We start from the raw sequence: 6,456 nt of genomic DNA on the forward strand, positions 1-6,456 counted from the left end.
GTTATTTCTTTGCTGATTATTTGCCTAGTTGATCTATCTCTTTGTGACAGTGGCATGTTAAATCCCCCATTGCTGTTGTATTATTGGTTATTTGATTTTTTCATGTCTGTTAAAATTTGTCTTATGTAGGTGGGTGCTCCTACATTGGTTGCATATATATTTATAATTGTTATCTCTTCCTCTTGCAGTTAACAATTATGTTATAACCTTCTTTATATCTTTGGATGATTTTTGGTTTGAAGTTGATATTGTCAGCAACTGGAATAGCTACCCCTGATTTTTTCTGATTTCCTGTGGCATGGAGGATTGTTTTCCATCCTTTGACTCTGTAAATTTCCCTTTGAGTTAAATGTGTTTCTTGTAGGCAGCATATTGTTAGATTTTGTTTTTTAATCCACTCTGCTAGTCTGTTTCTTTTGATTGGTGAATTGAAGCCGTTTACATTGATGGTTATAACTGATATGTCTTCGAGGTCAAAAAGTCTATGTCCAATTTCATTCAAACGGTTCTTCCAGCTTTCAATGGAGTTCTTAATTTTGGATATCTGTTTGAATCTGTTTCATGCATTCTAATTCTTTCCTGTATTGTTCATTCAGTGTTTCCATCACTTTTTTATTCTCCTCTATTTTTCTATCTATGTCTTCTTTAGTTGTGCTGAGCAATTCTTTCACGATTATTGTCCTTTCTATTTTGATGTAAGAGATTATTTCTGCTCTTATTTCTTCTATAGCCTGATGGACTTGTTTCTTTACTTCAGTTGCTATCATTTCAGAGATTTCAGTTGTGTGATTTCCAAGTTCTAGTATGTCTTTGTCTCCTGGATTTGTTCTGGGTGGGCTAGAGGATTGAGATTGCCTTTTGCTCTGCCAAAGTTAAGTGGTGGCAGGAAAGCTCCACAACTGCTCCCACTGGGCCCACATAGCACAGGTCTCCTGCATCCTGTAGGCCACTCAGAGTTCTCCTAAGTTCTTTTTTTTATGTAAAATATATTTTTTTAATTTTCACAGTACTTGACATTACAGGTGGAGGAGGGATGGGTCACTCACTTCAGTGGTGACTGCAGTGTGGGGCAGTGAATACATAGTACAAGCGCATAGCATCCTTGGCACAGACACTGAGTGGAAGAACAGCACCTCCTTGTGACTGCACTTCTGACATGGGTGGTCCTCCCTTAGGCAACGTGGTGGGGTCCTGGGACACATCAGCGATGATCTGAGTTAGTTCATTCACTTGGTGCATGTTTTTGTTGACGTAGATGCAGCTGTGGTCAGCTGCCTGCAGGTAGTTACTACTCCAGCATGCATACAGCAGAACATGGATCTCCCTGTCCTTTTTGGGGTACTGCATGTTGTCACATTCTTGGCGGCACAGAATACCCACGAAGGCCGTCTGGTAGGTCCCGCCTGCTTCTATAGCTGTGCTTGGTTCTTCATATAGGAGTGATTTTTAGAGTGGTCAATGAAAGGAAGCTTGACTTCTCTGACATAGTAGTCATTTTGGTTCCTCTTCTCCTAAGTTCTTAAAAGTCTCAAGTGGCACCAGTAGAAGCTCCACGCCTGCACGCTGAGGGCTAAGGAAGGTCAGAGCTTAGCAGAGTCCGGCAGGCTGCCCAGAGCCTACCAAAGTTCTTAAATAGTACCAGGAGAGCTCTTGGCAAAGATTCCAGTTGGGACCACAGCCTCGTTACATGGGGGTACCCAGGTTTTTACTGTGCCACAGTCTAAGAAACAAAAGTGACACAAAACCAGAATCTTTACAAAAACATTTTTTTTGTGTGCTGGGAATGGAGACTAGGCCCTTGTACCTGCTCAGGAAGAACCCTGCCCTAGCTTGACCCTCGGTCCACAGAACTGCTTGTTGCATGTGAGCATCCATGTTCCTACTGACAGTGAAAAGCCAGTTTTACCTGATACCAGTTAAAAGCTGCTGCTGCTTCTGGGAACTGCTGCAGAAGGCACCAGGGACCCTTATCCATTTGCAAAGATAGATTATTGCATTGGCCTAAATGAAAGCAGCTGGGAAAGTGACTGCGGGTTGTGAGAGAAAATTGACAGTACTGCCAGCAGTGCTGTGGTTCTTCATTATGAATAGCAGAGTGCTAAACAGAGTCACCTGTCCTTTCTACTTAAGGCCTTGAACCATCTTGTTCTAAATTCCTTTGAGGCTTTGATTTCAAGAAAGAAGTATGTATACTTCTGTTGTTCTTTCTAAAGCATGAATGGAGACCCTGCTCTATCCCACTGTTTGAAATATTTATAACTTAAAAGCATAGCTGAGAATGGTGAACTCCCATGGGATGCCGGGATGCAGGAATTCGGGCTGGTGTGTTTGTCCTATTCAACATCAATAGCACGGCATATCCTTTACTCATTTGTCTGTTTTAATTTTGGGACTGTGTGTTCACAGTAGTTAGAGAGGCTGAGATAAAAGGTCATTTTTCTATTGTATTCAATCAACAAAGATAAATGGTTGAGGGATCTGTTATGTGTCAGGCATGGTGCTGGACACTGGAAGGACAGCAGGGACAATCAGGCGTGGTCCTGCACATGGAGACCTGACATTCTGGCGCAAGAGGAAGAAAACGCCCAAGTCAGAAGAAAATGAAGGAACTTAGAGTTCTTATGGGGTAGGAAAGGAAACAGGGTGACAAATAGGGACCAAGTCTACTCTGGATGGGGTGGTCCAAGGAGGACCCCATGGAGGTGATTTGTGAGCTGGGTTGGATATAAGGCCTTCTGTGCAGATCTGAGAGCAGAAGGAACTGCAAGTGCAAAGCTCCTGGGGTGGGAAGGGGAGATAAGGTGGAGTGGCTGTGGGAGAAGCCCCAGGCCCTGCTGAGTTCTGCGCAAGCTCCAGGCTTTTCCTGTAGGGGCTCAGCTTTTGTGCCGCCTGCTGCACACCCTAGGCTCATGGGCTTCTGGGGAGTTGAGCGCCCCAGGTTGCCCTCAACCAACTGGTCAGGACCTGGTAGTAAAGATGCAGCTCCCTACCCTCCTTGGAAGTACCTGTGGTGGAGGATAGCATCGGCATGCTTTGCGGCGATCCCTGGGGGTTTGAGCCCTGAAGCCCACGAAGAGGCCCACTTAACCCTGTGCCCCATGGGGCTCCCTGTCCTGTCTTATATTCTGCTCTGCTGTACACAACTGCCTTTTGACAAAACCATTTGCCCTTAGCCTCTGACTCATGGCTGACTCCTAGACCGGGGTGGGGGTTGGTGGGGGGTGGGGTAGGGTGGGTGAGTAGGGACCCAGCTGGACACAGTTGCTTGGTTTTTGCTGTGTTCCCTACTCAGCTTCTGGGGCCACTCTGCAGGCAGCTGTCCCTCCCTGGGTGCAGCCTGACTACACTGCCACTGAAGACAAGTACTGTCCTCTGGCCTCAGGCTGGTCAGGAACTACATCAGGCAGACCCACCCAGCCCTTGGCTGGGAATGTGAGGTCCATGAGCATGGAAACGGAGACCCATGGTGTTGAGCTGGCCCTCTGCAGGGGTCCCTTGCGGCATCTGTGTGTTTCTGCTGTGCATCTAGGTTCCCACATGGGCTCCAGCGCCTGGCCTGGGTCAGCTCTCCTTCTAGCTTTCCTTCCTGCATGCTGCTTCATGAGTTAGCATTGGTTTCTGTGGCCTGGAACCCCTGGCACCCCAACAATCCCTTCACCAGTGAGGTTCATTGTTGACAGAGAAGCTACTCTCTGGTGGCCCAGTGTGCACTTGGCTCTACGAGCTCCTGTCCCCATCCAAACCTGCCTTCTCCTCTAGGTGCTTGGGGCCCTGAATCTGCAGCCTTGGCCCGGTCCCTGACTTGCAGACTTGCTCCTGGGGGCTTGAAGCATGGGGTGGGTCGGCACAGGGCTGGACAGGGTGTGGGAGGCTGCTGGAGAGGAGTGGAGGGGAGGAAAGGGCTGCTCACCTACATCCCCTTGCTCTGTTCCTGTCCACATGGCCCTGGTGATGCTTCTGCTATAGACTGAAAGTTAGTGTCATCCCAGGTTCATCTGCTGACACCCCCACTCCCAGGGCACTGGGATATGGAGCCTTTGGGAGGTGAAGGGTCATGGGGTACAGTCCTCTGCACAAGGTCAGTTCTCCTGTGAAAGAGGCCCCTGAGCCAGAGCCTGGGCCTCCCCAGGCACCAATGCTGTCCTTGTCATCATCCTCTTGGGCCTCTGGTTTTCTGTGGGAAATCACTTTCTGTTCCTTACAAGCTCCCAGGCCTGTCACTTTCTGTTGCCTGCAGCCTGAACTGAGGAGCAGCCTTTCATCGGCCCTTCCTGGGGAGTGAGGTGTGTATTTTCTGTTCTTTGTAGTTGCAGGACTGGTCTGAGGCAGTGGCCACAGCGGTGCCACATTGGTGCCTTGGCGCCCCACTGAGAGGTCTGGTCTTGGCTCCTTAGACCACCTTCCTGGGACTCAGGCAGTGTGACACAGGCTGATAAACATGACAGTGAACAGTAAAGTTTAAAAGAAGGCTACTATAGCAAGCGGCACCTTGCCGTCAGTCCCCTTGAAGTAGTGCCTCTAGCTACCAACACACTCATCATCATCTGGCCACTTCCCGAAGTGATTCTGGCAGCCCCCTTTGCTGAGTGTCCTTTCGTGGTGTGATTAAGAACATGGTGAACGATGGTGCCAAGGGCCATGCAATGGAAGACAGGCTTGTAAAAATACAACGGTGTCTCATCCGCCTTGTTCACCAGGTCTGGCCCCGTGTGACTGCTGGCTTTTCCCCAAAGCTGAAATGACCACGAAAGTCAATGTTTTGAATCAATTCAGGGCACAGAGGCAGGCCAGGACAGTGTGGCTAAGGAAACAGGGTGACAAATAGGGACCTTTCCTGACACTCAGGAAAGGGGACTTCTGAATGGTGAGCCAAGTGTGAGGACGAGGAGGAGGATGGGTGCTCTGGGGGAGGAGCTGATGGCAGTGTGACTTTTACGGTAATAATTTTTTATTTAAACATGTACTATATTTTCCATCACACATTGTTATTCCAACTGGTCCCTTTAGGGAGGAAACAGGCTGCTTCTGAGCTCCAGTGGACTAGAGCAGCCCAGTAGCGCCAGGGTCCCTGGCCAGTCCCACCCAGCCGCTGCGTCTTCTCATTCTCTCAGCTTGGGATCCGCTCAGCCCTGAGACCTCCAAACATTGCTTTTATGAGGTTAAACTATGTGGACTCATGTGCTAGTGAGGGAAGCTTTGCAGGAACCATCTGGCCTTTGTCCTCAGAGCCTGGGCTCCATCCAGATGGCCAACAGGCTCTCAGAACCAGCATAGATTCCAGCAGTCTCTTCTGCCTTCACCTGTTCAGGCACAGCCTACCAGCTTTCAGGTCCTGATGAGTAACATAAGCCTGGTCACCGCATATCACCATAGGCTGGAGTGTGCTGCCTGTTCTCTCTCTACATGGGGCAGCTTCCCCGAGAGCTACCAGCTCCCACCACCTTAGACTCCCTGAGCTGTGTGGTACATGTGTTTTCTTTTGTCTTTGAATCAACTAAGCGCTATGGTTTGGATTACAAATTCCCCCAAAACTCACATGAATGGTGTGGCTGCCTGCTAAGCTTCTGGGGAAGTGACTGGATCTTGAGGACTCTGACTCAATCATCTTTTTGTTGTGTATTTGTTTTGCTTTGTGTTTTGAGACAGTCCTGCTATGTAGCCCAGGCTGTCCTCAACCTCACACGGTCCTCCTGCCTCAGCCTCCCAAGTGCTGGGGTTACAGGCATGCATCACCATGCCCAGCTGGTGAGGTCATACTTTAATGGCTTTATTAGGAGGTGATGGGAAGAAGAGGCAGGGCCGGGACGAAGGGAGGGACCATGGGGGTGGACGGTGGAGAGAGTGGTTCCTAGCCCTTTTTCTCTTGATCTGTCTCTTTCTCTGCTTCTGGAGTTGCCATGGGTGGGCAGTTTTCCTCTTCCACGCTCTTTCGTCTTGATGTTCTGCTTTTCCATCAGCCTAAAAGCAATGGAGCTAGCTGCCCATGGATGGAAACTGCTGAAACGGTGAGCTAAACCTTTCTCCTTCTAAGTTGTTGCCACAGGTATTTTGTTACCACCACAGAAAGCTGACTAACACCCAGGTAGCATGTTGGAGAACAGGCTGTACAGGGTTAAGTTGCTGAACACAGGGACCCCTGGCTGTGTTGGAAAAGAACATATGCATGGTATTCTGAAGCCAAGATCTCACCACAGATGAGGCAGCTGAGGACATGGGCTGCTGACGCCCCCTGACACCCTGTACTCCAGAGCAATAAAGTTATTCCGGAACCTTTGAAATCAAGCAGTCCTCTTAATTGGCAAAATTCACTGCTCGGAGAAGTCTTTAAACTAACTTCCCAAGGTCCTGCTTAGTTCATGTCTTGCCTCAGTATCCCTTCCTTTGTTTGAAGATCAAATAATTAATGCAGGCTGTTTAATGGAGCTCTTCAGAGAGAGAGAGAGAGAGAGAGAGAGA

At 48.8% G+C, this 6,456-nt stretch overlaps 1 pseudogene; it reads right to left on the reverse strand.

Annotated features, from left to right (window-relative positions):
• Positions 1 to 1,047: 1,047 nt before the first annotated feature.
• The window catches only part of LOC111817893, a 7,182-nt pseudogene continuing 1,773 nt past the window's right edge, over positions 1,048 to 6,456 (reverse strand).

Source organism: Octodon degus, unplaced genomic scaffold (genome assembly GCF_000260255.1).
Source record: "Octodon degus isolate 3935 unplaced genomic scaffold, OctDeg1.0 scaffold00073, whole genome shotgun sequence".
NCBI classification, from domain to species: Eukaryota; Metazoa; Chordata; class Mammalia; order Rodentia; family Octodontidae; genus Octodon; species Octodon degus.